The 22485-nt window shown below is 48.8% G+C and overlaps 1 protein-coding gene and 1 long non-coding RNA gene across 7 annotated transcripts in view; one reads left to right on the plus strand and one right to left on the minus strand.

Annotated features, from left to right (window-relative positions):
- The window catches only part of LOC120955097 (ets DNA-binding protein pokkuri), a 47087-nt gene that overhangs the window by 18984 nt on the left and 5618 nt on the right, over positions 1 to 22485 (minus strand). For all 6 annotated transcript variants that reach the window (XM_040375618.2, XM_040375613.2, XM_049608415.1 and 3 more), the window contains exon 3: positions 3322 to 3400. The gene's annotated coding sequence lies outside the window, so the exon portion shown is untranslated. The remainder of the gene's footprint in view (positions 1 to 3321; positions 3401 to 22485) is intronic.
- Positions 3412 to 11068, plus strand: LOC120955098 (uncharacterized). Its single transcript, XR_005751768.2, has 2 exons — positions 3412 to 9878; positions 9947 to 11068. It is a non-coding gene; the product is annotated as an uncharacterized LOC120955098 (long non-coding RNA).

Below are 22485 nucleotides of genomic sequence, written 5' to 3' on the forward strand. Positions count from 1 at the left end.
GCTCCCTGCTTCTTTTTTTGCCTAAAACTGGTGCACACACACATTGCCAACGGCTGACGTCCTCCCGACAGCAGGCTGACCCCGGCACCACACACTGCCCTGTAGGGGGGATGGAGAGCGATATGCTTTGCGCATAAGGAACGAACGAAGGAAACCGGATATTACTACTCTTACTAAATCTATAAACATTTTCCTGTCCGATTTTCATTCGGTTCATAGCATTTTGTGTGCGTGCGTCCAAAACCCCAAAACCCACCCTCATGTCAGCTTTGTGAATGCGAAATTGCAACAAGCAAACACACGCCAACATGAAGTGTTTAGTAGTGAATCGGGGAATGGTAAAAGGGAAATGAATTCGACCGGCGAGGAGAAGGCACCAAACCGGAAATGGCGAGGGAGGTGGTAAGGCTGGACACAGGAAACGGTACGAAAACGGCACAGGAAATGGAACCCGGACCGAAGGATAAGAGGGATCGATAGTGGGGAAGGGTGGACATGTTGGAGGTTGTAGTAGGGCAGAGAGCACATCCTTTTTTTTTCAAATTGACTCGAAAAGGATACAAAAAAAAGACGCCAACTTACACACACACACACACCGACAAACATATCGATACATATATATTATCATGATGCTGTGGGGGAGCGTTTGGAAGGGCCGTCACGATGCATTCGTGCATCATGCAGCTGAAAATAAATGCACTGTCCCCCCACAAAAAGCACCTCCACCTTCTTTCTCTTTCACTCTTTTGGGAGGTTGCATTTGCATGCAATTTAGTTAGTTCAATAGCGCGTCGAGAAATATTGGCAAAGTGCGTATTGGTTCCCCTTTTTATTTTTGGTTTTAGTTGAACTGAAAAGTAATAATATTGCTGTGAGAGAGAGAGAGAGAGTGTGTGTGTGTGAGAACAAGAGAGAGCAAAAACAAAGCTGGAGCTTTAAAAAATTATGGATACATGTTGGAGCCCCCCCACTCGAACTCCGTTGCCCGAAGAGTTTTGGTTTTATGTATTTTAATTTCCACGCCCTGTATGTATTTGTATTGAATCGGGGCCTGATATTACTCCTTTTTTTCGATTGCCCTTTTGTTCCGGTGCCCAGAAGGTATCATGCCATCAACACACACACACACATACACACACAATGCGCTCTTCCCTTTGTATGGTGGGCGCGCATTTATGATCACTTTTTGTGCAGTCCTGCGACCGGAACCAGTCTCTCCCTACCGGCCTGCACAGAAACGAGGGAGAGTGTGAAGGAGGAGAGCAAGCATGTAAAACATACATCCATAAATACACCTCCAATCGCGCGAGGACACATACACATGCCTCCCTCGGCCGCCCTTCATTGACGACCGGTAATGAAAATGGCCGGTAATAAATTTGGGCTAGCACTGGTAAGGGGTGGCACTGCGGTAGGGGGTAGAAGGGTCAGGAGCAAAAAGGGAACACAGTGGCAAAAACAGAGCAAACATAATCGCTCACTCGCATGAAACGTAATGATAATGGGAAACCGGGACCAATTTCCGGAAGTGCGCGCGCGAGGAGAGAAAGAGAAAATCAATACAAATTTATGAACTCGTCGCACACAGGCAGACACAGGCTTCATCGCATTATTTACTATCGACGCGGGGGCGGCCATAAGGTTGACACACACTTGCCCACACACACACACACACACACATTCGGGATTTCTGGTTCCGGAAATGGAAAAACGGACGACGACTTCCCCCACGACGGTAAGGGGGGTCGGTCTTCTCCGAAAGGGCGGAAAATATTCGTACATTTCCGGATCATGGAATGGTTCCCCCCTGCGGGGTTGTCGAGCAAAAGGGAGCAAGGTAAAGGGAGGCGGGTGGTAGTGAAGGTAAAAATAAATACGGCACACACACACACCAATCTGGATGAAATCATGTGGCCCCAGCATGCTCCAACAAACGCCGCGCACTGCACACCGACTAACCGTCCAACTCAGGTATTATCCCACCACCACCACCACCACCACCAGCCAGGCCCGGCTGGGGGCTGCGGAAATGGTGAAAGAAGATTTATTGCCCCGGAAGAGATAAGTTCTTGTCGACGGAGTAGTCGGTCGGCGGCGTCGCTGCTGCCATTCGTTTTATTGGTAGCGAGATCGCGCGCTAGCGATATAAATTCGCGAAGCCTTCCTTTTTACACCACACAGGGGAGGAAGAGAGGACTCGGGACATGAGTGCACAAGTGCACCGCCGGCTACAGGGCGGTGGTATCCAAAACCAAGCAACAGCAACAACAACAACAAAAAGAGAAAGGAAAGGAAGTGACGAACCAGCGGCACAAAACGGACAAGAGAAACACACAAAAAATGGGACCACCGGGCTGGCCGGCGATCCGGGCGGTTCGAAGGTCGTCTTCATGCGGCACAAAGCCCGCCAAACACACACACACACACACTTCCGGTTCCGGATGTCGGTCCGTGCCCAGAGAGCCGGTGTTGTGCGCATAAAACGCTCATGCAAAAACCGTTTTGCCTATCAAGCCCCACCACCCAGGCGCGGCGCGATGTCTTGCGCCAGCGCGCGTTTCCGGAAGCGTAACAAACCCTCCACCTTCCGTTCCACGTGCGCCGTGCTTTTTTGTTAGTGTGCCAAGTGGTGTACGTCTCCAGCTCGGTGCGAATTCGAAAAGAAAACGGTACACGAGAAGAGACAACAGACACACCGAATGGACAAGCGGTTCCGTTGTTGTTGCTGTGAGGCCGCGATATTATTATTTACGTCAACGCCGCGATCACCTGTGTATGTGTGTGTGATCAACCCCCATTGAGAAAGGGAAGGTACGAAAGGGGGTGATGGTGGGGTTTTTTTTTAGGTTGGCTGATGTTGTTGTTTCGGAACACACACACACACACACATAATCACGTTCAAGCAATAAAAAAGCTTCGTTTTTGTATCGGTGCGCGCGAACGCGGAAGGAGAAGAAGGCAAAAACGGCAAACTGTGTTAGCCCTCCTTAGCGGAGGGTTGGGGTGGAGTGGGAGGTGATTATTGAACACCGCTTTTCAAAACAAATCATAAAACTGCATAATGCAATGACAGTTGTGCGATTTTTAATGATGAATTACAACGAAAGGGAAATATAATCCGAAGCAGCGTCTTGCTTTTAAAGGACTTTAGACGACAATCATGCAGATGGCATGAATAGAGCCGTGCCTTACTACGCGGCGTAACACGCAAGAGAGCCAGAGTTCGAACCTCATTCAGTAAGTCAACATTTTTAATAGAGGTAATCAATTTTCTATCCAAAGTACTGAAATTAATATATTAAATCATGTAAACAAACTTACGTTTCCAAAACGGATGAACTCCAATGCGACATCCAAATTCTGTTGACGCTATCACTAACACCGGTGTGTTGTGTGTGTCCTGTAAGAGAGAGAGATAATTATGGGGATTAAAACATTGCAACAAAAACGTAAAAAATATCTGAATATACACATACAGAAGAAGGTGTTGTTTGTTAAGGCGCAAAGCTTTTCACACTCGAGATTTTGCAATTAAATAATCTGCTGCAAGCCCGAAGGGAAAACACAAGGAAAATAGACAGAGGTAACAAACCTCATTGGACGTGGTTGAAATGAGTGTGTGTGGTTAGTGCCAGTTAGTGATTACAATAAGAAGTGGCAGTGATGTAGTATTTAAGCTTTCGGGGAACAAATTTTGTTCATCATCATCATCTAGTCGGCTCAAGTGTCGGCATCGCCCCTAACGAGTCTCGGTTTGCGTACACAAATTAAAAAAAAAGGCACAGTACACCCCAAACATCTCTAATTGAAATGATAATTTGAACAAAAAAATAAAGTCGTAGCCCATCTAAGAGCACTTCACCAAATCCCCTGCAGACTGGCGCTGGATGAGGAGATGCGATTGCTGGGGACATTAATTACTGAGCGGCTCTACACTACACACCCTGTTGAGTGCAGTCCGGGACACCTTTACACCGACATCTACAAACCCATAAGTGGAGACTCACAGTACCTCCGCACACCACACACCAGCCATATCAAAATGTCTTCGCTTCGCTTAATTATTACTTTTAATTTAATATTTCCTTCCTGCCTACCGAATGCAACGCGGTGCATCATCAACTCATGCATGCATTGGATGGCGCGCGAAAATGCATCTCCGTCGTCGACGGAAGCAAAATGCAATTCAAGTACGATGAGGCAAATTTCGCAACGCGACCCTCCTCGCTAGTTGGCGGTTGTGGTGGGAGAAGAGATGGTTTATAGAATTAAAAGTGGTACAAAAAGAAACAACCCGGCCGAGTGCACTACCATTCGCCTGTGCTCTGGAGGAATATGAGGTAGAGTAGTGCGGGAAGGCAGGCAGAAGGTTCACTTTTGCCCTCTCGGACCTGAACTCGGACTGGGAGAGGGTGAGTCAACGCGCTCGGGCTATTCAATGTGCAGGAGGGCGCAGAAGGACACACCACGGCGCAACGGCAGACACGGAAATATGATTCGCGCGCTGTCGTCGACTTGGACTTGACTCTTTTGGACGCGTCGTCTAGGCAGGGACGACGCGCGTTCGAGAAGGGAGAACAACCCTTTCACCACCCCCACCCACTGGGTGGAAGGGGAGATGGTGGGTAAGAAATCATTGCTTGTTTGCTGTTAAAAATAAACCACCATGACTGTGTGTGTGTGTATGTTACCATTTTCCTCGTTCGGAATGTGGCTTCCTGTCTCCTGACTATGAGCTGTCGAAGTTACGCAGAAGGAAGCCGTACAGATGAACGTGCGCGCTCGAAGTTGAACATCTTTGCCTGTGGAGTGGAGTGGCATGAGGAGGGTTAGGAATAGAAGTTCCTTACCACCCTCAGCAAACCAGTTTCCTCACCCGCAAAAGCGGAAGCGTGAGAATCGAGGAATATAGGCTTAACACATACACGCGAGGACCATAAAATAGGAATATCATCTTCGTGTCAAAAAAAAACCCATCCAACCCAACCCCAAAAACACACGAGACCATCCGAGAGAGGGGAAATCCAAATGATTCACGACGTTTTAATTTTCTACGGCACCAAGTAAAGCACACACACACACAGAGCGGGGCGGGGGGACGACATTCAAATGATCCAAGAAGTTGGACGGTGAACGAGCATCAGAAACAGCGGCGTGATCGCGCGCGCGCGTGTGTGCAACGGGGTGGGATAGAAGAGGAGGTAACACACATTTCCGCGTTTCCGTGCAAATCGTGCCACGGGGCGGCAAAAAAGCAAAACCACGTAGATTGTATGGGTTTCTCGTGGGCGGGTGGGTGGTTTTAGGGGGAGTTTGATGTTGCAATCTAGCAGCCAGGCGGGGGGAAGCCGTGTGAGCTTCGTTTCCCTTTTTCCTACTACGTCTTTTTCGTTCGATTTAGACACAGAGCACGCGAAACAGGAAGTGAACCACTTTGCAGAACGACACGGCAGGGGGCACCTACTAAGCTTAATACTTATAGGTCCCCTTGCTCGCCGTCTTAGCCGTCATCATCATCGTCTGCCCTTCTCTGCCACCACAGCGTAACGGGACAAGGAATAGGTGGGGGGAAAGTTCCGTGTGTGTGGGGGAAGTAAGAACGTACCCATAAGGAACTGCGGCGCGCGTACTCCTTCTTTTTCTTCGGCTAGTGAGCGCACTTCAGGCCCAAGTGGGCCGAAGGGTTTCGTTCGAGAGTGATTAGCATAAATAAATTAGCATGTCTCCGGGTGCGCGAGCGCGCTAGCTGGAAGGCATGCCGCACATACCATACCAGGCCATGCACATTAGAGCAGTCCGGTGCGAGAAAGAGCGAGCGAATGCGACTGTATAAATTGCAGCAAATGCATATCCGGCATTGTAAAGGCCTGTGCCCCGACACACAAACGCAGGCTAGAAACGACGACTGTGTGTGCGCGTTTGCGGTCGCGGAAGTGGTATTAGACACATTTTTCACTTCACTCACTTCGCAATTCCATTCCGTGCTAGCGACGAGAAGGAAACGAATTGAATTTAGAAGTGAGTAGAATATATCGGCGGCAGTGTTTTTGGTGGGGAGGCAAGCGAATAAGCGACTGAAGGCGTCCACGTTTAGCGAAACCGCAAGAATTCGTAACATCGTTTTTGGGGACACCATGTTGCTCTTCTCCCGGTGCTGCTGCTGTTGGCACACATCCATCAAATGTTTACGTTTCATCAATCCAACCGAGCCGGATACGGAAATTAACTGCAGCAGACTTTTTTTGTTGTTGTTGATTCTACTTGTCTCGTTTGTACCGAAAAAAAAACGCCAGATGTTTTTAACGGAGCGCGCGAGAGATTTGGGGATGTTTTTTTTTGCTGCTCTTCGTCCCTGTTCCGCGCAACGACGGATGGTTCGCGCGCGTTCAAGGTGAAACATGTAATTAATTTCAAAACACACATATAAACACACATAGTCGGCACAGGTTTGCAGCATTCTTCTGCGGGCAACGGTTCGCGGATGGCTAAGACGAATCTGCGCGCCACAATTAACTTCCCCGTTCAAATCACGCTTAAATGGCATATAAACAAACAAACAAAAACGGAACAATCAGTGCACGTAGTACAAGTGTATACATACACACACACATAAACACATTTAAAAGCAGAGTAATTTGGGAAACAGGAAAAATATATAAGCCGCCTTCGGATTGCGCTTCAATCTTGACACACATTGATTAAAAAAGCCCCTTTTTGACTGTTTTCAGACCTTAACAATAATATTTACAACGATTAAAACTCAACAAAGGGTGATGAAGGTAGTGGAAAAAAAACCTCTCACTACACTTTTTTGTTTAGCAAGTACATTCATTCAATTGAACTATCAAAACAAACACACGAACGAACCTTTCAGTGTGTGTGGTACAACCCGTTCGTACAAACCCCGTTAGTGAATCGCGCGAAAGATTACGAATGCGGAAATTGCCGGCAAAGGCGGCAGCAGCAGCAGCAAACGGCAAACGGTTAACACACACCACACCCTGGCACGAACTCCCCAACAACACACACACACACAGTGTGCACACACCATCACGCGCCGCTGCTTTTCCTGTTTTGAAATGCGCGGGGATTAGCTAAAAAGGCATGCACAAAAAAGGCCCCCATCTTAACCAATCGAAGCCAAAGCCAGCCACCAGCATTACACACGGTTCTGGTTCCTCGTTGCGTTACACACAAACCACGCGGTGGCTGCTGCTAGAAGGCTTATACATTTGAAGGTGTCCCACTTGTTGTTTAGTCACAAAAGTGATGATCTTTACACAGGAAAAAAGCATCACGCGTGTCATCAAGAACTGAAGCAACAAGAATCGATGATCGTCTGGGCGTGATTCCGTCTGGGCTTTAATGATCGTTATAATGGCGCTTGCGAATAATAAATAATAAAAAAACAGCACAAACGATCATCATCCATCACCGGCGTGAGTAAACACAAGTGGAATCGCTCTTGAAAGCCAGCAGAGCCGCTTGAGAAGCTTCAGACTGTTGAGTGTTAACGCGATAAGACGAGAAGCGCAAATTAGTAATCGTCGGGTCCCACGCCAACGGTCCCCAGACAACCCAGGATAGAGAGAGAGAGAGAGAGAGTACTGCGGCGTGTGGTGACACACGGCCCTCGGGGTTCGGTTACTGCTGCTCGATCCGGTTTCGAATGACGCATACGCAACCATCACCAGCACCACCACCAAGTGTGCCACAACAGCGGGCCCGATCGACAATCGATCGAGATGATTGGTAGCCTCTATGTGTGTGTGTGTGTGTGTGTTTGTGTGACTGCGGAACGCACTTAGAACGCGCGATACACACAATCTCGCCACGCTCGTTCGTTCTTGTGTTTGCGAAACCAGTTTGCGAACGCTAGTAGCACAGCAGCACACAACGCCGGAGCAGGAAGTAATCAAAATGGCTCTCGACAACGACGACGGCGTGTCGTGCCGGTGTGCCTCTCTCACACTGACCTGCCGGCCATTATTCTCGCCGTTCGATAACTGTATTATAAATATCAACTCGTTCCTGCTGCTGCTGCTGCTGCCGTGCTTCCCCGCCTCTAACCGGTCAACCGGTTCAGCAGGCAAGTGATTGGGGAGGTATTGGTAATTGGAAGACACCACCACACCAACCACACCGTCCGTGTGTGTGAAAAGTAAGGTGCGTGCGTTTGGTAAATCACAGCGATCAATAGAAACACGTTTTTATCTATTCCCTGCTTGCGCTGTTTGAACACACACACACACATACACGCTGCCCCCTTCAATCCATCATAGTGTCTTCAACTGTCGAAAAGATCTAAACCGGCGGGGCAGCAGCAGCAGCAGCAGCAAGCGTAAACACATCCGATAGGAGTTCTTCCTCCATTCTCCCCCTTTGGTTCCCTGTGTGTTGATAGACGCCAGTAGGAAACGGAATTCACACACAGTTTCCCCCCTTCTACCCTGGCACTACTGCTTCTGCTAACCGACGAGCCGCTCGGGCTTGACATAACCGTGCGACACCGCACCGTTTCTTCCGCGGTGTAATCACCCCCCCCCCTCCACTCTTATCCTCGTGCGTACACAATTGTCGGTCGCTCTGTCAGCGCCATCCCTCCTCCTCCTGACAGCGCTGTCTTGTCTGTTCGCAGCGGTCGTCCTTGAGGCCGAAACGGAACTCGCGGTTCCCCGTTATAACTTGTTGCACGCGTTCCACCCCCCCTCCCCCTTCGGGCGCTCAAGATAATTCTCCGATCAGCACTGAAACAAAAAAAAAAAACCCACCCCACTCCGGTGCGTTTGTGTGTGGGACACAACGATGCCGCCACCGTGCAAGGTGAATTTCGAGAGGCTATTGAACTGCACACACGCACAAGCGGTACGTACGCCATTCGCCGTCGTCTTGCGTCTTCGTCTAGAAATGCCGAACTCGGAAGTGTCGTAAAGTTCGTGCAAAGAACGACAGTTTCCTCCCCCCCGCTTACCAACACCACCCCTTCCCTCTTGTGACATCTGACTGTCAAACACGAGAGCAACACATCCAAAAGGGAAGCTGTTGTGCTGCAGAGGTTGAAGATGTATCGGTAACGCCGCCGACTCAGCGTGAGCGTACGAGAGAGCAGGCGAGCGAGCGTATCTTGGCGTTCCGCGGGGGTAGTAGGGGGTTGGCACACACACAAAAAATGCTCACCCGGCGCAAGAGCGAGAGAAACGTCAAACGCACGTGTAGTGTACACCGAACGACTGAATGGCGAGAGCCACCACGCACACACACACATACACACAAACTACCTGTTGCATTGTGCAGCCGCCGCCGCCACACTCAGTGTGCGCGTTACACACATCCGTTACGCGCGTTATCGTCACTTGACGTTATCTAAAAAAAACGGGCGCTGCTGCCGGCTACTGCCACTCTTCCCATGGGGGGGTTACAGGGCCGGGGGGAACATACCGAATGCGTGACAATTTCGATTGCTGCCGCTTCACCCATCCCCAGGAGGAATGTACAAACAAGTACAGGATGGGTAGTAGTCGCCCGTCGCCGTGTGTCAGTGCTTATTATGATGGTCATATTTTTTAACCCCAGCAGACAATCGATGTAACGCGCGCGCGAGAGCGCGTGTAAGCGTTCCGACGCCCTATTTACGTGACAAATTGTTTGTCCAATTGGCGGGTAGAGGAGGAGGGCAGGGCAGGAAGCAGGATTTCTGTGCCGGCCCACTTCCCGGTGTTACGGATTAAAGGCGATTCCTAATAGGGGCCGCCCCGCCGTGTGCGTCTGGGGTCGCCTAAAACGTGCAGGAATTCATGAGCCGTCCAACTGCCACGTGGAGCAAAACTGCTGCACGGGTCTCTCCAGTGGATGTCTTCCCGGTTCCTATACTCAGAGAGGTAAAATTCATTTTTTTTTCGGTGGATGGTCAATGTGTTGATTAACGTTACTGTTTTTTTTTTTGTAGTTCATACACTTTAGAGCCGATTGTGTACAAAGGCGCACGTGTTTGGAGGGGGATCGACGTCCAATGAACTATCGAAGGGAGGAAAAAAAATAACTCCAGCAACTACCGAGCGCCTCGCATAATAGGAAGCTGCTTAATTACACGCCAACAAGGTTCGCTCCTAAAAAGCCGACTCGTTACGAGAGAGAGAGAGAGAGAGAGGGGCTCGTTAAAATTGCTTCATCCCAGCCAGTTCTAATCCATCAGCAACGAAAAAAAAAAACCCAAGCATCATCGGGAACTTAGAACGCGCTTTTCTCTCTCCCTTGTAATCAACGCGCAACTTTCCATCGAAAGAAACTGGCCAAACATTTTTGGCCTTTTCGGTTCCTAGACGGCGTTAGAGAAGCAGAGCTAACCACACTTCAAAGCATTGCGGCAGCGCGCGCGGCCGGCTAATCTGTTTGCTTGCCTTCTTTTCTCGTTACCTCCATATTTAAAGCTTCTTTTCGCCGTTTGTGGAGGGAAGAAGATGAGAGGTTTAGATAAGTTCGGCACTGGGGCCACGATCGGCCAAAAGAAAGGGCGCGCGGCGCCGCACTAAAAAGAGTTTTCGAAAAAGGTCTATTCCCGGTTGAACTCTTCACGATCGATGTCTTCCCATGTAGAGAAGGGGTTAGGGTTAGGCCTCCCATTAGCCTTGAAAAGTCAGTAACCTTTGCCTATCCTTTCTCCAATGGTAAATGTGGTAGCAACTAGAAATTACGAAATCCCTAACGAGGTGTGTTATACCGGTGCGTGTTGTAAGGGTTGGGGGGGGGGGGGTGGGGGGGAGCAACGGCTCGACCAACAATTACCAACAGTATCTCTATTTTCTATGCCCGCTTCAAATTAGGAGATTAATTACTTCCTCTTATGCTAGAGGCATCTCGCGTCGCGGGGTCAAAATACAAGACGCGACACAAGGTGTTCGCTGCTGTCCGTTATCTGTGTCTTAGGGTTGATCGATTGCAAAGCACCTACACACACACACACACACACACACACACACACATCTGGAGTGGGGAACAATGCATGTCACTTTGTAGCGTGTCAGTGTGCAAGAGTGAATAAAAAAATCTGCAAGATTAAAACAAAATACAATTCCCGTTTGTGTCGTTTCGGGAGGGGGGGGGGGGGGGCGTGCAGGAGGATCAAGCGCGCGCGTACTTCACACACAGAGAGCTGCTGTTATAAAGAGGAGCTTTAACACCCTTCTGCTGCCTCCGGCCATCGCGAAGGCATTACTACTGATAAAAGAAAATGCACACAAATAATAGCTGCAATAAACGAAAGAGAAAAAAAAAAAACTAATAATAAGCGGACGTTAGGTCCGCGCGCGTCCGGTGTGACAAGAGCTTTTTTTTTTTGCTCCTTCTTATCAGAGCGCAACAATAAGGAATAAAAGTAAAACCACGATTTGGAGAAGAGCGACGAAGATAAGGTGATGGTAAACACACAGAGACAGGTTGCTCCCCCCCTTAGAAGTTGGCTGTGGTGATTCGCAAAGCAGTAGGGACGGCGTGCGTAGACGCATCGCGTAATCTTGATGCTTCCGGTGTTGCCTGAATCGCACACAGACACACACACACACACACTGGGACACGATCAGTCTGGTAGTATCGTCAGGTTTCCCTAACGTGCGCGAGCGCACGCTTCCATCCATTTACACTGGATGGGATTTAAAATCGCTCAGCGCACGACAAGAGCAGGATTAGAAATAACACACACAATTATCAGCACCCCACTCCCCTTCGTTGTGGTCTCTCAACCGGTCGTGTGCTCAGGGAAGTTTGCTAGTTGGGGGGAGGGGTTAGGCTTAAGATTAAACCGATGATTAGAACCTGGGAAGATGCAGGAAGAAGAGAAGGAGAGAGATAAACGCTCACAGTGAGTGCTTTCGAGTGCTTTGCTAATTACACTGTTAGCAGGAGAGAGTGGATGCTAAGGGGGTGCAAGGAAGGATTATCACCCCCTCGTCCGTCGTAACGGCTTTCTCTACCTATTCTTACCGGATCAGCCCGTGTGTGTGTGTGTGTCTGCCCACTTGGTCGAAAGCACTGATTAAGCAGAATTTGTATTGCAAAAGGAAGCACGACAGAAGAGGCTGAAGCGATAGCTTCAAACAACACAATCGTTTCTCGCAACATACCCCGCAAAAACCCCTGCAGCTGACCCCGCACTCTTCAGTGCAGTGATAAGGACAGTCACTATTAATTCGTGAGACAGAGACACCCAAACAAATACACAAACACACGCACACACGCTCGCAAGGGCGGAATACGTTAGAAGATTTGTTGGAGTGAAGCTTCTCGCGTACACTATTACCCCTCCAAAAAATGCCATAAAAATGAATACAAAAACAATGAACTCCCAATGTCCCACCCAAAACACAGATTAAGTGGAACTTTGACCGGCAGAGCAAGTGTACAAAGACGATGGCGCCGTCTCCGAGTGACCATCGGCAGCACAGAGCAGAGGAAAGTGAATTTGCTTATCTTCATTGTTGGGCAGCGCGCGCCCGGATCATCATCTCGCGCTTACCATTAAAAAGGGGGGGGGGGGAGGGTGGGGGGGGGCAAAAAAGCAAACACACCAAGAAAGAAAGAGCTCATAAAACAGCTGATTGTGTGGCGTGCGGAGTGGAGGCGGATTTTGCGTACCAAGATCTTGCGCACTTGCTAAGTGGCTGCTAGGATGTGTGGTGCAAAAATATTTTAAAATAAAACCCCGAAATGAAGGGTCCTAAATTACCTAAGAAATATGCAAAAGGAGTACATGTATGTGTGTGTAGGTGTGTGTGGTTTGGGCAAATGTTGAAGGTCGCCCCTGCTGCAACCTGTCCGGATGGGGGTTGTTGGTTGTTTATCCCATTCCAGCGCCTAACACGTTTTCATCAATTCGCAACCCGGCGTAAACAAATATCGCTATAAAATAATGGTTTGCCTGTGCGTGTGTGTGTCGACCCAAAAGGAGCAAGTGCAAGCGTGGCAGAAATATGATTTTGGTGCGTACGTAATAAAATACAGAAAAGCACGGGAGGGGGCGCGAGTTTGTGTACCTGCAGCAGTCACTGCAACCGACACACACAATCTATGAGGCAGTAGAGAGTGCTGCCTGCTCTATGTATGATTGAGGGACACAAACACTGCAACAAAAAAAAAAACCCTTTTCCAGGCACCATTCCCGCGCGATGTGCCCGATGGGTCGAAAATTGATGTCTGGGGACACCGAGAGGAAAAAGAGCTGTCCCGCTGGGGGGCGCGCGCGCGAGCTGCCAATTGCATTGTAAAACCTAAAATTGAACAAAATGCACACACACACACGCGTGGTGGTGGTGGTGTGTACACGGGACACGAGAAGGGACTTCAAAACAAAAAAAAATAGATCAACGATTTTTGTTTTGTTTTACAATGAACAGAGAAAACTCTTTTCACCACCACCGTCAAAACTGCCCACTCCATGACCCATCACACAAATTGTATCACGCCGGTGGTGGCGGCTTTTTCAAATTTGCTTTTGTTGCAAAATCAGCGAATTTTGTTGTAATTTTATTAATTGCGCGTACATCGCCATGGAGTGGAGGAGAAGAACTCGAGCGCGCGCTTACCCACCAAAGGGAAAACAACTGTTTTTTTCAATGAATAACAGGCGGGCACCATGAAGCTCAAATATAGACGTACACATAATAAACGAACGGACGGACACACACAGGCACCACAGGAAAATGGCGGCGGTGGAGAATCGGCGAACGATGCACTTTTGCCTGCATTGTGCATGTGTGCGTGTGTGTGTTTCTGTGCGTGCATGTGCTTTTGCCCCCTTGCGCTCGTTCAAAAAAGGGTTTCCATTTGACTTTGGTACGGTACTTCCCCACCCAGAGTGTTCACCACCCTCACCAATCCATCCCTTCTTTGCCAGTGCCAATTTATGAACGCGGCGCATTGCCGATTATGCTCTATTTCCAGCCACTGTGTGAGTGTGTATGTGTGTCTATATATATATACAAATTGAACTTTGTGGGAGTGTGTATATGTGTGTTCATGTGTTCACTTATTACGACAGCTTTTAATATGCTTTTCGGCGTTCGATGATGGCTGCTGATTGAGCCCTTTTCTTCGCGTCGACACACACCCGTCAGCCGCTCCACCGTGCTGCGATAGAAGGGGATAGGGCAAGGGCAGTGAACTTGGGTTTAAAAGCAGAAACAACCACCACTGCCGAAAGTGAGCAACAAAATTGACCATCGCTCACAAACCCCACGGAAACACGCAGCAAGTTTAAGGGGCAAGAAGGCAACACGAATCGTTCTGGTTTCTGTTTTGTACGTGCAGCAGCAACAACGACTTCATACACACAGAGGCGCGCATGAGGCAAAAAGGCGCAAATCAATTAATGCTGGGCGCAGCAACGTGAGGCGCTTATTACAGAGAGTGTTGTGTACGGGCGCACAGGAACGAATTTCCGTCAGGAGCACAGCCTCATCCTCCCGAACTGGTAGGTAGTACAAGAGGAGAAGGAGAATGGGGAAATGGGGGGGGGGGGGGGGGGGGGAGAAAATAAATGTAGCAGCCAGCCAGCAACAGATTAGACACGTTCAAAAGGTCATCATCAGCGCTGCGCGGAAGCTTTGCGGAAAGAAAAGAAGCAGCGCTCAGAAGACTCTAGCCGAGTAGTGGAAGATCAAGAAGTGGTTGAACGATCGTTCATTAGAAACCCGTGCACCGTACCTCGTTTGTGTGTGTGTGTGTGCAAAGAAGCAGAAACGGAATGGAACGAGAAATAAATCCCCCCACGAAAAGGGAAAGAAATGTTAACGCATAATAAGGTGCCTTAAGAAGCGGCGGGAGAGGCGGTGGAAGTAATAGGGAGCGAAAATAGGAACATCATTCCAAAATATTAAGCACCAGCACCAGCAGCAGCAGCAGCAGCAAGGAATCTTTTCCTTTACCTTGATTGTCTTTTTAATTCTCCTTCGCCAAAGTAATGAGCGACCCGATCCATAATGATGTGGTGGAGAAACCGACTGGGGATCTTCAGGATTACCGGCATTCACACACACACACACACACCTTTTACTCTGTGTCGTTGTCCTCTGGGTGGAGCTCGGTTTCCCCCCGCTGCCCCCCCCCCCCCCCCCCTTGCCCGTCGCAGTGAAAAGAAAACAAAGAACAAAGCAGCAAGAGTACAAGCAACGAACCCGGACAAATCCTAGGGAAACGAAGCGATTTGAAACCAATTAAAATTATCTCAAATTTTAACTCTTTCTCTACCTACACACACACCCTCCTCCCCCTTCCTGGTGGACAAACACACGTCGCACCGTCCGGGTATATTAGAAGATGCGCACGAAACATCGTGGAAAACGCAACACAGAGGATGGAACTCTCCTCCTCCCCCCTTCACTGCAGCAGCCACACACACAACAAACCCTTCTTGGACGATGATGACGACCGACCGGGCTTTCTCCTGACGTTGTCCACCTCTCGTGCTCGAACTCGCCCCCCCCCCCCCCCCTTGAAGGAATGACGAGATTTTGGGGGAGAAATGATCCGGGAAGCAGCAACCTCAATTCCACCAAAACTTTGGCTGCTGTGAGAGGTCGCGATGGGACACCTTAACCTCCCGCGGGTCACTCTTTCTCTCTTCCTGCCCTGTCAGCCCTTGGAAGGTAAATAAAAGACACACGCACAAACTCCCCCCGGCTGGACAATCGAGAATCCGTTTTTCCGTCTTCCTGGATCGGTGTGTTTAACCGACCCCGCCTGGGGGCAGGAGCAGCAGCAGCAGCAGAGCAAACGAAATTCCGCACAGGCAGTGGCCTTTTACGATCCTTTTACCTTTCCTACCCCCCCCCCCCCCCCCCCCCTATATGGAAGGGGCGAAGGAAAATGAAAGAAACCTAAAAAAAAAGATCAATCATAGTGAGGAGGCAAAAATGGAAACACGCGATCCAGTGGATCTCCTTCACTGTCTCTCTCTCTCTCTCTCTCTCTCTCTCTCTCTCTCTCTCTCTCTCTCTCTCTCTCTCTCTCTCTCTCTCTCTCTTTCTTTCTCTCTCCACTCCCTCCCAGAAACCCTCCCCTGGAGAGGAAAACGCAATTCTCGATGGCAAAATCAATCGCTGCCGAAACGTGCGGGGGAGAGAGAGAGAGACGAGGTACAAAATTCCAAGTGAAAGATGCTGGAAAGGAAGCAGCGGCCGAACGAGGAAGGAAAAAAATGGGAGCCTTCAAACAAAATGGACCGTAACGATCGTGTGTGTGTGTGTGTGTGTGTGGAGAGAAGGCTGCTGGAACGATCACCTCTCTTCGAGAAAGGAATGTACTGATTGGGGTTGGAAAGGGAGTAAAAGGGTTCCCGGTGGTGCTGGTGGTAACCATTTCCTGGTGCTGCCCTCTCTAAACAGTGAACTCATCTCACGCAACAGAGCAAGCAGCGATTGGAGAGGGGAGCGGTGGGATTGACTGAGGAGCAGCAAAACCTGTACAAATGAAAGACTACAACAAGGGTAGAAAGAACGAACGTAAACACCGAGGCTCGCTGTGGAAAAGGAAATATCAAATGAGGAGCAAAGCAAGTGGAGAGAGAGAAGGGCAGGGAAAGAAAACGCAGCTTTTACACACGCAACACAGCCAGCAGAGAGAACGAACGGACGGAAAGAAATGGAGCGAAGGAAAGGCGAAGCAAAGCGCACACAACAGCGGAGAAAGAAAGCGTGTACACCACACCGAAAAAAAAGGAAACCGAAAAATTGGCCCTCATCGTTCTTAATGCGGGTGTGCGTGGTGCGTCTGTGTGTGTGTGTGTGTGTGTGTGTGTGTGTGCAAGGAAAAACAATAATAACACAACAAGCACCAATACCCGAAAGGAAATGCCGACGAAGACAACCATCGAGGAACAGGCGGGGGGAGGTAGCGAGCGGAAAAGGAATCAAAGCATAACAACAAAGAAGAACCCACAGAGAGAGCGAAAGAGCCCAAAAGATGTAATAAGGAAATTGAGAAGATGAGGATGAGAACAAAACAACAACAAAAAACGTGTCTAGAAACAGAAGACGAAGGAAGAAGACATGAAAAACAACAGAAGAAAAAAAAACTACGCAAGAACGCACGAAAGAAAAGGAAAGATAAAGGCAAGCGCAAAAGCGAATCAAAGCACGCAAGAAAGGAGGAACAAATCAGACAGATAAAAGGAGCAAAAGAGAACCGATTTACTCTTGGTGTGTTTTCCGTTTTTTTTTTCTTTTCCAAAACACAAAACAAGAGACGAAGAGGCAAATAGGAAGAGACGAAAACTGGAGGAAAAAAAACACAACATAAATGCTCGTAAAAACCTTTTCTCCAGTAAGTCTTTTGACCTCTCTCGCTCTTTCGCTTCTTCTTGGGGCTTTGGTCTGTTTTTTTCTGTTGTTCTTCTCCTCCACAGCATCCGTGATAATCTGCTTCGGCCTTCATCTAGGCCGCGCGCGCACACGCGGGCAGGCATATCTCTTTCCGGGACTCGTTCCCTGGGACCAGAGGCCGCGCCAAGCGGACACGTTGATGCGTTGCGCGCCTTAATTCTTTTCGCCCTCCCCATTTATATATATATGCGTGCTCCACTCCACAAGCACAATTTGCTGCTATGCTTTCGCTACGCACCTTCTTTCTTCTAAGCGCACAACAGCGCGGCTGAAGCGTTGAGGTGACGAGAAGAAGAACGGCTCGAAAAAAAAAACGCTCCCAGCAGGGGACATCCTACACTGGGAGAGAATGGGTTGCTGGCACTGCTTTGCCATACCACAGGTTCCGCTGCCCTCCGGTTGTGGCCCATTTCATCTACCGAATCTGGCGCTGATGCGCAGCCTACCGAGAGTTCCCCCGGATAGCACACGGAAGATCAGAGTCAGAGCGGTGATGTGGCGAAGAGGAGCAAACAACAACACATCCGCGACGACCTTAAGGCTTTTGCCATTCTCCAACGGTGACATTCCAATGGAGCAGAGGAATCACATATTGAGAGAGCATGAAATTGAGAAAAAAATACACAAACAACGTTCTCACCTCCACTGTGGCTTAGAAGTTTGAGGATAATGATCTGGCGACGGTGACTTAAAATCTCGCCACGATCCGAGCAGCTAAACGCTTCCTAAACAAACGCAGCAGGAGACACTTGTGTGACAGTGAGTTGTGACGGCGTGGTAGCCGCTTCTCCCGGACGTCCACAAGCCAAGACATTGCTAGCATCAATCCCCAGGCCCAGAAAAGTGGTGGAAGATGTCGAAAAGAGCAATGTGCCAGAGGAAGACCTACACAACTAGCTCACGAGAGATCTCGGCGTGATCTTCCTGCCGTGTGATCTTCCTCCCCCAAAAACGGACCCCAACCAATTGGGAGGAAGTTCAAGACGCGACGCCCTCGTGGAAGAACTCGGGCAACGGGAGACTGTGGTGTATTGTGGTAACGACCACAGAATAGAATCTTCTAATGGTCATCATCTACAGCGTTTTTTTTTTCATTTCAGTTCCACACACGCCAAGCCCGCGTGGAGTTCAACGAGGTTCGCTGCTTTCAGACATCACTCGCCCAAGATTTCTCCACCTATTCGTCATAGTGCTTGGCTGGAACGTCCGAAGAAGAACACCAGAGCCGTCGTAATTCGTCTGCCTCGTCTAATGAACCTTTTCACCTATTCACTTTAAGGAGCGGCAGTAGGGATTCTTATTCCATTCCCACTGTTCTTCTTCGCAGACAAACGGAACCAACATCTGAGGGGAAGAAGTAGAGACAACTTTCGGCAGTTTATTTAGTTTATTTAGTTTTATTTTATTAATTGCTCGGCCACGTTGGGTTACAGCAATAGTGCTTACTGACTATAGTATACAATTATTCACGAAGGAGTAGGAAGGAGTTTATGGTACGGAAAAGGAGCGAAGACGGGATCGGTAGACAGGATAGGAGAGGACAGCAGGAAGGGAAGGCGGAAGTGATTACATTAGTAAACGCTGCTACAGCTTGATTTATGTCATCATCAGTAAAGCACCAATCGGTACCGGCTAAAATATGATGAAGCTTTTGGTAGTACAGTTTCCTAAAATACTTTTGGTAGTACAGTTTCCTTTTGGTAGTTACAGTTTCCTAAGTTGACTGACCACCAGAGATTTCCTCCATCATCGGTACCACCATATCTCCAACCGCAGGGGCATTAACATTTTTCGACTCCGTCCAAGATCCGGACACTAGATTACGGATCCGCTTGGCTTTCGAGCGTCGCACAGCTTCCACACACGAGATGATGATTGCGAGAATGGAAGCACTGATTTATGACAGGCTCTCTCCCCAGTGCTCCACCGGACCCCATTAGTCTCCCTCTGGTGGGAGCTTCTTAACCCATGGGTGTGTAGAGGTTAAGTTAGTTTAAGTGTTCAAGTGCACCGTCGTGTGAGACGCGAGCATCCAGAGCGTGTCCAGAGCAATCTTCTTGCACAGCTACCCCGTCCAGCCTCCAGGGATGATGTTTAGATTTTACTTTTACCAGGAATTTCGGAACTATGAAGACAAGCGGTGACTTGACCGTAGATACCCATGTGTGTAAGGCAACCAGGCACTAAGTGGTCCCAGTGTTCCTCGCCATTTAACAGTCTCTATTATGAGATATGAATAGAAAACCAAAAATGACATCCGCAGAGTGCTATTACAAACATTTGGTTACGCCCGATCTCGCAGGTGGGAAAAATGGCCGCTTATAATGGTTTTTCTTACGCCACAGCGGGAACTCCTCTTCCACACATAATTCACCTTTTTGCTGGACAGTCGGTCGTGTCCCTAACCCTGTGTCCAACAAAAGAACATTTTATTTCTCCAGAAATGCAGTAAAAATCCTCCGATTGCCCCGAGAGAGCCTCCTTGGTGTCTGTCGTAGGATTTTGATGTTGTTGTTGTTGTGTGTTCTAAACCGGATGGACTCCCCGTCGAGGGATATCGGAGGGTCGAAAAGAAGCCCGGATTCGATTCGGACAATCATCAATGTACGCGCGAGCGCAGCACACAGTACGCCCTATATCTCAGGTACTTTGCTCTTTCAACCAGAGACGTTTCACAGTGCATCCGTGCATTTCCAGAGGTCCATATTTCGGTTGCCAAACCGAGTCACCGAGAGTTGGCGGCATCATTCTGGATCTCTCGACCAACCCCTCGGGATAATTCAAGGAATTTGACTTCCTTTTGTTTGTGCGTGCATCAGACGAAGGGCCTTCGATGCCGCTCTTCTTTCTACGCAAAGGACATGACACACACACACAAGGGTTCGAGACCGGAGGTATTGGCTTACCGTTTGCTGAGCTTGTGTTTGAATTTCGGCCCTTTGCCGAATGGGTGTTTTCCTTTTGTGACCTTCTCTTCTCGATGGTGTGTGCTGTTTCTTTGAACTTTTTTTTTTCAACACACACAAGACACAGGACACAACCCAAGGAAGACGAAATGTGTTACAATGTACGCGCGCATCGCTTTTTTCGAGAGCTCTCTTCCAGGAATGGCGATGACTTTGCTTGACACACGCTCATGTGTATGCGTACCACTTTAACAGGCTTGCCAGTGGATTTAGGCCTGTGTCTTACAGCAAATTCAACTCCAACAGCAAATCCAAGTCTTACAGCAACTTTCCTCCAAAAAACGATCAAGTGTATTTTCCAAGAATTTTCGCATCCAGGAATTCCAAAAAAACCGAAGCGATCATCCGCTTCTTACTTCAGGAAAAAAAAAGGGAAAAACAACATTCAAACAATAGAGCTTTTTGTTGTAGGCCTTATCTTTCCATGTGCCCTTCTTACAGCAAGAATGGCGATGTAATCTAAACCGCATCCCACTAATCAGCAATTAACAAAAAGGGATATCATTCTCCCTTCCAACTTCAAACTTTTCCCAATTTTTGCTGCCATTCAGATTCGGCAAACGTTGGTCATCACCCCGTGCCGTGTGTCGCAACACGCTTCCCTACTCTCTCTGGACAGTTGTGTTTCACATGTGTTCCGAATGATGTTTTGCGCCGGCAATAAATAATGCGCACCCACCCACCCAAACCTTCCTCCAGTTGAGTGTTAAAATTTGCCCATTTTTCCCCCTGCCGACGGCACTGCCTTACGATAAATATTATCCCTCCAAGATCCCAAAATCAGACACGCAACAAAGCAGCGGCAAGTGCATTGGGAAATATATCGCAACTCTCGAGCAATAGTCGATGGGAATAGAAGGGCGAGAAGCACAATATTCTACCGATGCGTGTAAAAAGAGGCATCTTACCTTAACACATTACACACATGGCGCGCCGGCTAAGGGGGAAGAAAGGGCGCAAAAACGCGACCAGGGGTTGAAACCACCGAAATGGTGTTATCCGGGGGCATGTAACACTATTATTATTATTAGGCAGGAGGCCGGAGAGGAATTTTCAGGGCAAAAAGTAATCGCGCGTCCCTTTTTTCACAGCAGGCAACGAACCCCTCCTCGATGCCGCGTGTGTTTGTTGCAAAAGTGTCGTCCTTCCGGTTGTGCGCAGCACGTTCTTCCTTCCCAGTACAGAATGAGGGGGAACAATCCTATGAACTCACACCCCTCTTAAAACCCAATTGCCGTGGTGTGTGTGTGTAATTCATATTCTATTGCCGGCAAATCTGTTCCGATTTTACGTTACGCCGTGAGGACGACTGGACGACCACATCGGAAGCGGAACTGTGCCCGTTTCTGCTAGAGGGGTGGTGATGTGAGCTGCAGGAGATCAGGTGCATCCGACGAACCAAAGGGGGAAGTAGTTTGCACTTGTCCGGAACTCGAGGGATTTCACTGGGGCGAAAAAAAAACGAACGCTTCGTCAGCCATCTGTGCCGTCACAGGAAGAGAGGGATCGTTGCGCAGGGTGGTACAAATAATTAATTTTGTCCCTGGCCGATGGGAATTAGGGCATTCCTGATTGTGTTGTCTACACAGCGTACAGTGGGTAAAGTTCTTATCCTATTTTTTGTGTGAATTTTTTGAGGACCTTTTGAACACATTTTCTCCGCGAGTTCTTGCAGCAAAAAGGTTTTACTTTTTAAATTTTAAATCGATAATGAGATCGACACATTCCACCCAAGCAGCCGGGCCAAGTAAGCCAGTAGTTCCCTTCGCACAGGTACATCAATGATGCCCGCGCACCACTTCATACGCTTGTAAAACGATTAAAACTCATTCCGAAATCTCTTTCACACCACGTTTGGGAAAATCTTCGCACCCACCTTTGTGTTTCACCTCCGAGGAGAGGTAGATGTACTCTTCTTAGCCTTCTATGCAGCGGCGGTCATCTCTTCCAAGGGGAAAACGAGATTCACAGAGCACCGTGTGAGAGAAGCTAATCGGCTTCGCTTGTGTCTTTAGATTTATTTTTCCTATTTTCTGGGTAGCCAAACAGCTAGAATCACATTGCCCTTACCCACTTTACTGGGACTCGCTGTGCTGTGGGTAGGCGCAAAGTACTTGAGAAGAGCCCAGCAACACCCTTCGGCAACCGAA

Source organism: Anopheles coluzzii, chromosome 3, assembly GCF_943734685.1.
Source record: "Anopheles coluzzii chromosome 3, AcolN3, whole genome shotgun sequence".
Taxonomy (NCBI): Eukaryota; Metazoa; Arthropoda; class Insecta; order Diptera; family Culicidae; genus Anopheles; species Anopheles coluzzii.